The sequence below is a fragment of the Colobus angolensis genome, unplaced genomic scaffold, assembly GCF_000951035.1.
Source record: "Colobus angolensis palliatus isolate OR3802 unplaced genomic scaffold, Cang.pa_1.0 Scaffold78, whole genome shotgun sequence".
In the NCBI taxonomy this organism is placed as follows: Eukaryota; Metazoa; Chordata; class Mammalia; order Primates; family Cercopithecidae; genus Colobus; species Colobus angolensis.
In genome coordinates this window covers 7,248,784-7,259,174 of record NW_012121598.1, presented here as the reverse complement: position 1 = coordinate 7,259,174, position 10,391 = coordinate 7,248,784, and the positions used below count along the sequence as shown (strand labels likewise).

The 10,391-nt window shown below is 44.7% G+C and overlaps 1 protein-coding gene across 1 annotated transcript in view; it reads right to left on the bottom strand.

Annotated features, from left to right (window-relative positions):
- The window catches only part of MAPK6 (mitogen-activated protein kinase 6), a 146,103-nt gene that overhangs the window by 69,854 nt on the left and 65,858 nt on the right, over positions 1–10,391 (bottom strand). Inside the window, exon 2 of the mRNA XM_011928628.1 lies at positions 7,242–7,380. The gene's annotated coding sequence lies outside the window, so the exon portion shown is untranslated. The remainder of the gene's footprint in view (positions 1–7,241; positions 7,381–10,391) is intronic.

The following is a 10,391-nucleotide window of genomic DNA, read 5'->3' as shown; positions in this document are numbered from 1 at the left end:
AGCCGGGCGAGGTGGCGGGCGCCTGTAGTCCCAGCTACTCGGGAGGCTGAGGCAGGAGAACGGCGTGAACCCGGGAGGCGGAGCTTGCAGCGAGCTGAGATCTGGCCACTGCACTCCAGCCTGGGTGACAGAGCGAGACTCTGTCTCAAAAAAAAAGAAACAAGAAGGCAGAAAATCTTGTCTTATTTGGCCTCAGCTGGCAATGTTCATGTAGGGTGACTCAAATATCTCGTTACTGTGCATGTTCAAAAGTGACTACAAAGGTGCTGTGACTACTTCGGGATTACAAATAAGTTTCAACAATAGGCAAATTTGCAAACAGAATCTGTGAATAATGAGGACTGGCGATAGTTAAAGATGATGGAGAGAATGTTTTCAGTCAAAACCCATCAAACCTGTACATACATTTTGATGAGAGGCAGATCACAGGAATGCTTTTTGGAAATGAAAGACTACCTGCAAACAAAACTAGTATCCCACATTTAACTGGATGGGGCAACAAGAGTTTATCCCCTCTGCCAGGTGCAGTGGCTCACGCCTGTAATCCCAGAACTTTGGGAGGCCAAGGTGAGCAGATCGCTTGAGGTAAGGAGTTCAAGACCAGCCTAGCCAACATGGTGAAATCCCATCTCTACTAAAAATACAAAAATTAGTCTGGCCTGGTGATGTGTGCCTGTAGTCCCAGCTACTCAGGAGGCTAAGGCAGGAGAATCGCTTGAACCCAGGAGACTGAGGTTGTAGTGAGCCAAGATTGTGCCACTACACTCCAGCCTGGGCAACAGAGTGAAACTCTTGTCTCAAAAAAAAAAAAAAACAAAAACAAAAAAAAGGCCACGCACAGTGGCTCATGCCTGTAATCCCAGCACTTTGGGAGGCCGAGTCAGGTGGATCACCTGAGGTCAGGAGTTCAAGAGCAGCCTGACCAACATGGAGAAACCCCATCTCTACTAAAAATACAAAAATTAGCCAGGTGTGGTGGCTCCTGTAATCTCAGCTACTCGGGAGGCTGAGGCAGGAGAATCGCTTGAACCCAGGAGGTAGAGGTTGCAGTGAGCCAAGATCGTGCCATTGCACTCTAGCCTGGGCAACAAAAACAAAACTCTGTCTCAAAAAATATATATATATATCCTTCAGGAGGAGAATGGTAATAGCAATCATGTATCAAGTTCCTACCAAGTAACCTGTTTCAGGTACACACTTTACAAACATTCTATCATTTTCTCAGGCTATGACAAATGGGATTTCATAAAAAAGCTGTAAGAAATTACTTAAGGCCAGGCACAGTGGCTCATGCCTGTAATCCTAGCACTTTGGGAGGCTGAGGCAGGTGGATCACGAGGTCAGGAGTTCGAGACCAGCCTGGCCAAGATGGTGAAACCTTTACTAAAAATACTAAAATTAGCCGGGCATGGTGGTGGGTGCCTGTAATCCCAGCTACTCGGGAGGCTGAGGCAGGAGAATCATTTGAACCCAGGAGGCAGAGGTTGCAGTGAGCTGAGATCGTGCCACTGCACTCTAGCCTGGGCGACAGAGCAAGACTCTGTCTCAAAAAAAAAAAAAAAAAATTACTTAAATATTTTAGACAAAACCTGGCTTTCCTTGTAATAAAATCAATTTATGAGACAAAAACTATACATTTACTTTTTGAATAATGGTTATATAATTAAACATTGAATGTACTGGGAAATATCTATTGGGATAAATTTATAAAACCAAATAAATAATCCAAAGAGCCCCTCTAATTTGTCTGCTTTGGAAGTCAGTATTTTCTGCAAGCAGGGCAAATTTGTAGAAATGGTAGAATTAAACTAGTAATACAAAACTTACAGCCTCCCTCAACACACACATTTTAAGAGAAGCATAGAGAGAATGACACTTTCTAGCTTTAGGGAAATTTAGTCCAAAGGTTTTCTTATTGCATTCTGTCCTTTCTTATATCTTAAGAGGCCCAATAGCTTGAGGAGAACAAATACTCCTAATTTCTGGAGACAGTGTCCAACTTGAACCTCTTGAGACCCCAAAGCCTTCTATAACTAGTCTCAGATTTTGAGAACAACCTGGGCCTCCGCCACATGACCAGAGTAAATAAAAGGAAAGAATAGACATGATGTTTGTCAGCCCATGCACAGGGAATGATAAATATTTTGAGTTGTGGAGACAAAGCAGCTTTCAACTCACAAGGGTCATGCTCCTCCCCTTTACACTTCAGTAGTCAAGCTATCCTGTCCTTTGGGGAAGAAGGTAATCACTACCTCTAACTAAACCTGTACCCAACATTTGCTTTCACTGGTCATTCTGAGCGCTTCATTTATCAATTAGTATATAATATGGTAGGCTTTGTAGGTCTGCCTTCCACAATCCCGCCTCTCACCCGCTATTTGCCACTTGATAATTACTGCCACTGGAACTCCCTTCCCAGAGGATGTCATCATCCCCAGAAACTGATAACCACTTCTGCAGTCTTTATCTGCACTCATCATTGCCTCTGGCAATCCCCTAGGTCTGGTGTCCTGGAAGAAAAACAGCCAGGGGCTCAAGAGGCCTAAGATTCACCTGCCCATCCTGGCCTCTAAACCTATAAATGCCCATCCCATACTGCCACAGTTCTCTCCTTTCCCTCCCACAACCAGGGCATTACACAGGGCCCTGTGTGCAAAAAGACCCCATGCTTGGTTTAATGTTCTGCTATGACTATCCTGACATTCCTGATGATTTTTTTTTTTTTTTTTGAGACGGAGTCTCGCTCTGTCACCCAGGCTGGAGTGCAGTGGACATATCTCAGCTCACTGCAAACTCCACCTTCCGGATTCACGCCATTCTCCTGCCTCAGCCTCCCGAGTAGCTGGGACTACAGGTGCCCACTACCACACCCAGCTAATTTTTGTATTTTTAGTAGAGACGGGGTTTCACCAGGTTAGCTAGGATGGTCTCGATCTGTCGGCCTCATGATCCGCCTGCCTCAGCCTCCCAAAGTGCTGGGATTACAGGCGTGAGCCACCGCGCTTGGCCAACGTTCCTGATGATTTTGTCTTTGAACTCACGTTGTGTAGTGAAGTCAGATGTGGCAGTGAAGCCACAGGTGAGCAGAGGAGATAGATGCAATAAGTATGCTCACTATTTCTTGCCACCCCATTCATATATAGCATTCTCCATGACCCACGTACACAGGATTCTGGTGAGCCCACAGTGCATCAGAATTCAACAAGACAAAGCAAATAAGTATTTATACAAGGTAAGCCTGTTTTGTCTACGACTAAGTGGGGGTCCTGATAGTTCTGAGAAGTCATGCTTTCCACTGGAACCAGAACTTCAAACAGAAAGAAGGCAATGGCATCCTAAGACATAAAAGACAAAGGTACCGTATGGTATCTTTTCTTTCTTGTGTCACTTCCCTGTGTTAGCTGACTGCTTGTGCTGAGGACATTTCCTTTGCCTTTTAGTACTTTCTTACTCCTCAGTAAGTCAAAGGTGGAGTGTGAGTACAATATGTGTGCATCAAGAAGTGAAATAAGGGCTGGGCGCAGTGGCTAACACCTGAAATCCCCACACTTTGGGAGGCTTGAGGCAGGTGGATCACCTGAGGTCAGGAGTTCGAGACCAGTTTTCCCAACATGGTGAAACCCCATCTCTCCTAAAAATACAAAAATTAGCCGGGCATGGTGGCGGGCACCTGTGATCCCGGCTACTTGGGAGGCTGAGGCAGGAGAATCATTTAAACCTGGGAGATGGAGGTTGCAGTGAGCCAAGATCACAGCATTGCACTCTAGCCTGGGTGACAGAGTGAAACTCCATCTCAAAAAAAAAAAAAAAAGAGGTGAAATAACAGTTGAGGTAGTTTTGTGTAGTTTTTCTACTGTTCTGGTAATAACCAACTATATATGTATGTAAGAGCTAAAAAATAGAAATTGTGTCATTTTGGTGAGTCCACAAAGGAGTTAATTTTTTTTTTTTTTTTTTTTTTAATTTTTAGTTAGAGCTGTAGCTCTGTGGCCCAGGCTGGAGTACATTGGTGCAAACACAGCTCACTATAGCCTTGGCCTCCTGGGCTCAAGCAAATCCTCCTGCCTCGGGAGTTAAATGATCTTATATTTGTATTTAAAACTGGTTTTGCACAGTATAAAAATGAATTATAACATTCATGCTAATCATTTAAATTTTTCTTTTTTCTTACATAGAATAACATTAAATCACATATTTAAAACACTGTAATACGTCGAGAGAGAGAGCAGAAGAAAGGAAAAAAAGTTTTATACTTCACTAACTTAGCAGCATTTTTATTTTTCTGCCTTTTGAACAAAGGGCCCCAGAAATTATGTAGCCAGCCTTGCTAGAACCCCACCCCCCAGAAGCCCTGAAGAAGATGGGTCAGGGGCAGACTCCCGACCTGCTCCCACTCCCCTCCCTGCCAGAGCTGGGGCAGGAGAAGTGAGAATATCTCTGCCCTTGGGGATAAGTGTCCAAGGCTGCCTCAAAGCCCAGCCCCCCACTCTTGGGAGCAGCACTTCCTGTAGTAAACACACAGGCTTCACTACACAGGCAGGTAGGAAGTGGGGTAGGAAGGAAGACCTTGTTCCTTCTGGGGCACATTTTCCCATAGAAACAATGTCGTAGGTCACAGTTCTATAGTCTCAAAGCTAAATGGCCTTCTAAGAGTTTGCCTGAGAACAGAACCAGTATTTCTAACATTAATTCTCTGGGAAAAAAATGTATTTTCAGTTTCAAACAACCAAGTTGGAAATCAACTCTTGGGAACATAATTCAGTCACCAGCAGGGACTATCTGCACCTTCCTAGCTCAGAAGTGCTGAGACCACAGAGAAGGATGGTATCTGTTAGACCCAGGTAAACAACTAAATGTTAATGACACTATTAATAAATCATAACTTCACTTTATGCTCTGGCTGATATGAAGGGTCCAGTCCTTCAGACTTGCTGCTTGAAGAACTTGATTGCAGGTTTACCAGGGTTGATTGGCCCTGGCAACCAACACATACCAACCGAGTTCAAGAGATTGCACCCTAAACCAGCTGCCAATTCATTAAGCACACAAGAATAGCTGTGCTGAGTTGGACTCATGATTCATCCCGGCTGGTATTCTCACACAATGATTGTGAACTTCTGTGTTTTAGTCATTATAAACTCTAGTGTTGAGCACAGTGTCTGAATATAGTGGTTTCTCAAATAAATGTTTGTTAAAAACAGAAGGTGAATAGGGGTTTCCTTCAAATTTCCCCTTATTTAATTTTACTTTTAAAGCAACTTTCTTCTTAGGAAATCTATTTGGTCATTTTAGTTACCTCTTTCTATGACCTGGTATATCTATTAAATACTAGACTCTTTTTTACGGTTTCCAGGGAGAATTAAATGCATGATTCCAGGTATAACTTCATTACCATTTTGTCAAATGTAAGACAAAATAATGCTTTCAGTTCTGTTTTCCACATTCTTAGCAAAGAGGCCTAGCATACTGTTATATGACTTTAGGAAACAGTCAACAATAACTCATGGGTCTCTTTCTTAGAATAAAACACAGCTCCAAACTCATCTTTTAAGTGACTTTAGACTAACAATACTAAATGCATTATTCCAATTCAGTACAGAATGAAACTCATTTGCCATATTTTTGTCCACTCACATAAGCTGTGTGAAGCTTATCTTTTCAATTTAGGTCCATCTGCCTGGTGTTTACTCCTCTGGAGAGCTTAAGGCCATTTCAGCCGTGTGATGTTTCCTGCATGGGTCTGCTTCCACACAGTCTATGACAGTTGTAAGTAAGACAAGTCCCCCAGCAGTAACCCTTGGGGGCTTCACTCTGAAACCAGAAGAATCTCTCTGGTGTCTTGGCACCAATGGTAGTCAGCAGACCTAGGTGTTGGCCCCAGTTCTGCCACTTAGTTGTTTGATTCCAGGCAAGTCATTTAATCTCAACTTTAAAATGGTATAAATAGCACCTGCTCCCCTCCCTCGCAGGGCAGGGTCTGTCCAAGGAGTACATGAGATAATGTGTGTGGAAGCACTCTGAAAAGGCTAACCTACTCTAAATAAGGTTGTTGTTAGTATCTTCAGCCAGAAGCTTGCCTGTTTAAACTATCATTCACCTAAGTTGAGCCAGATCTTTTGTTTGTTTGTTTGTTTGAGTTGGAGTTTCACTCTTGTCGCCCAGGCTGGAGGGCAGTGGTGCGATCTCGGCTCACTGCAACCTCCACCTCTCAAGTTCAAGCAATTCTCCTGCCTCAGCCTCCTGAGTAGCTGGGATTACAGGCACCCACCACCACACCTGGCTAAGTTTTGTACTTTTTTAGTAGCGATGGGGTTTCGCCATGTTGGCCAGGCTGGTCTTGAACTCCTGACCTCAGGTGATCTGCCCTCTTCGGCCTCCCAAAGTGCTGGGATTACAGGCAGTGAGCCACCACACCTGGCCCAGATCTCTCTTCATTCATTCAGTTCATTCAACAGCTAGCCTTTGAATGCCTATTTTATCCAAGATAGAACTTTCTCCCACCTTTTGGGGTAACTTAGTTGGGGGGGTTTTGTTTGTTCTTCCTTGTTTCCTCAGTGTTTAATGTGTAAACTGGTAGAGATATTTTTTAAAGTGTAGCGTTCACATGCTTATTTACCCTTCAAAGAAATGTGGTCCAACAGTGAAACATGAGGCACGTTCAAGCGTGTTGCTGCAAAGGAAGAAGGTCAAACACAGTCTCTGCCTGCATCTCTCCACAGGAAGCAGGAGTGCCTTCCACACTCAGCCTCGGAGGGACAGAAGGGAAAATCCAGAGTGGGGTTGCTATGGTTTGAACGTGTTCCCCAAAAAGGGTATGTTGGCAACTTAATCCCCAATGCAGCAGCGTTGGGAGGTGGGGCCTAATGGGAGGTGTTTAGGTCATAGGGGCTGCACTCCCGTGAACTGATTAATGCTGATTATAATAAAGCTGGAAGCTTCGAGTTCAGTATCTTGCCCTCTTGAGATCACTCTTGCCCTTCCACCTTCTACCATGGGATGATGCGGCAAGAAGGCCCTTATTAGATGCCGTCCCCTCTTAGACTTCCCAGCCTCCACAACTGTGAGCCAAATAATTTTTTTTCCTTTCTAAATTATTCAGTCTCAGGTATTTTGTTATAAAAAGCACAAAACAGACTAAGACAGGGGTATAGCTGAGGGGGCCAGTGAGAAAGGGAAGCAGGGGCAACTATATAACCCCTCAGATCCCAACAACCGCTATAATAATAAATGGATTTACTTACATGAAAGCAGCTTATAGCAATCTCCTTTAATTTAGCCTGTGGTCCATTCTAACAAAGAAAAATTCCTTCCACTTTTAGAAGCTTGTGATGAAGGCTTATGGATACTGTTTCCAAAGGAAAAATAAAAGGCAAAGCATTCCTAGGGAAAAGGAGGAAAGACGTATTTGTAAAATGATTTAGCCGTACAGCAGGTTATGAAGGAGTGAAAAGGAAAAGATTAAAATGGTTCTTTCCCTCCTCCCTCTGTGACTCAGATTAATCCTAAAAATAATCTTCATCCCAGTATGAGAAGCTTAGGAAAGACTCAGATCTCCACAGACCAATTTTCATGATGGTCGTGAGGAGGAAAGGAACAAAAGGAAGACGGAGATAGGGAACAGGAACTACTAAAGGCAATCTAGAAGAGACTTCACCTACTCAGAAGAGGTGAGGTGAAATTAAAGGCCAGTGTAAATGTGAGGCAATAAGCATTCTGCATTCTTGCCCTATTCTGAAGGCTTGGAATTATATTGCATCGGCAAAGATGAAGCTTCAATTTACTGTTTCACTCTTATCTCTCACTAATTCTTCTGGCCATCCATATTTTATTCATTCGAATGAATTTTCATCTCTTCAACATCATGCTCCTTTCTTTGTGTCAGCAACAGGAGGCTCAGGCCCGGCGCGGTGGCTCAAGCCTGTAATCCCAGCACTTTGGGAGGTTCGAGACGGGCGGATCACGAGGTCAGGAGATCGAGACCATCCTGGCTAACACGGTGAAACCCCGTCTCTACTAAAAAAATACAAAAAACTAGCCGGGCGTGGTGGCGGGCGCCTGTTAGTCCCAGCTACTCGGGAGACTGAGGCCGGAGAATGGCGTAAACCCGGGAGGCGGAGCTTGCAGTGAGCTGAGATCTGGCCACTGCACTCCAGCCTGGGTGACAGAGCGAGACTCCGTCTCAAAAAATAACAACAACAACAAAAAAACAGGAGGCTCTTTTTCAGACATTTTTTCAGTCACATTTAATTTGTGTAAGTCTGTTCATTTGTTTTAAAAGTATTTTATTTTTAAAGTATTTCAAACTAACAGAAAAGTTGCATACATAGCATAATTAATTTTTATTTGAACAATTTGAGAGTCCATTGCTGACATGATACCTGTGGTGGACGTTGAGATGTTTTGACCAGATCCTCCTTCAAGGAGGGTGCTGCCCTGCTGTGGGGACTGTGCTTAGCACACAGCTGTCAGCTACCATTTCCTCTGGGCTTGCCTCATGTGCAGAGAGCTACCTTGCCCAAGAAGATGTGCCTTTTCTGGGTTGCCCAAATCGGATGAGTGACCAAGGCAGAAGTAGAAAGGTGACATGGTTTGGCTCTGTGTCTCCACCCAAATCTCATCTCAAATTGTAATCCCCATAATCCCCGTGTGTGGAGGGAGGGACCTGGTGGGAGGTGATTGGATGATGCAGGCGGGTTTCCCCCATGCTGTTCCGGTGATAGTGAATCAGTTCTCACGAGATCGGATGGTGTTTTTTTGTTTGTTTGTTTTTTGTTTGAGACGGAGTTTCACTCTTGTTGCCCAGGCTGTAGTGCAATGGTGCGATCTCGGCTCGCTGCAACCTCTGCCTCCCAGGTTCAAGCAATGCTCTTGCCTCAGCCTCCTGAGGAGCTGGGATTACAGGCACGCACCACCACGCCCATCTAATTTTTGTATGTTTAGTAGAGACGGGGTTTCACCGTGTTGGTCAGGCTGGTCTGGAACTCCTGACCTCGTGATCTGCCAACCTCAGCCTCCCAAAGTGCTGGGATTACAGGCGTGAGCCACCGTGCTCGGCGATCTGATGGTTTTATAAGTGTTAGACGGTTCCTCCTTCACACACACTCTCTCTCTGTCTCACCTGCTGCCATCTAAGATGTGCTTGCTACCTCTTCCGCCATGATTGTAAGTCTCCTGAGGCCTCCCCAGCCATGTGGAGCTGTTGAGTCAGTTAAACCTCTTTTCTTTATAAATTACCCAGTCTCAGGTATTTCTTTATAGCAGCGTGAAAAAAGACTAACACAAAAGGCCTAGCTATTTTGTCCTGTCAGAACAACACTGATGATCCATTTCCTCTGGAGAGAGTCCTGTGTGGGGTTAACTGAGGCTATCAACCTACATCTCAGATCGACTTCACCCTCTGCGCAATCTTATTTCCTTTCCCTCTCATTCACAGATGTTGATCCCAAGGGCCCTGCCTAATAAATATCCTGTACGCTGAAGTCCGTCTCAGGATCTACTTCCTGGAAAACCCGAACTACCACAGTCAGAGCCAGGAGAGGTCTGAGAAAGCACAGATAAGATGGAGTTTTGGAACTGGGTCACTCACCCACCTAGCTGGTAGGGAGGACCCCGTTACTGGTAATAGATGGAACCCAGATAACCCCTGGCACAAGGTGGCGGCCAGGTATTAAAACTTTCACCAGTGGTGAACTGGGATGGTATACCCATGAAAGAGAAGTATTAGTTCAAGCAATATATGGCAGGAATAGTAATTCTAAGGACAATGGGATTGTATGGTTATTGTTTACCTCTGTTGAAGCTCTAGGAAAAGAAACCAAAAGGCTGAGAGAGTAACCACCAGGCAACTAAGAGCCAAATGAAAGCTTCCGCCAGAGGGTCTCTGGTAGCATGTAAAGAGACTTTTGTGACCTAAGGTGGGAAGGCAGAGATGCTGAGGACAAGACCCAGACTAAATCATCAGTGTAGCCAAACTCCGAAGAAGATTAAACTACCAATCAAATTAGGTCAGGGCTCTCGTTGGGAAAGAGTGAGACTCTGACACATGGGATAGGGACATCTTGGTTGATGCCCCCCAAAATCTAGAATTCCCAGATTCTTCTTGACCCTCTGAGTCTACAGAAGTGAGTTGTTCTTCCCTATTAAGGGCTATATGTGGCCAGGGATGGTGGATAACGCCTGTAATCCCACTACTTTGGGAGGCTGAGGTGGGCAGATCATCTGAGGCCAGGAGTTCAAGACCAGCCTGACCAACATGGTGAAACCTGTCTCTACTAAAAATACAAAAATTATCCAGGTGTGGTGGCTCATGCCTGTAATCCTAGCTACTCAGGAGGCTGAGGCAGGAAGGAGAATCACTTGAACCCAGCAGGAGGAGGTTGCAGTGAGCCGAG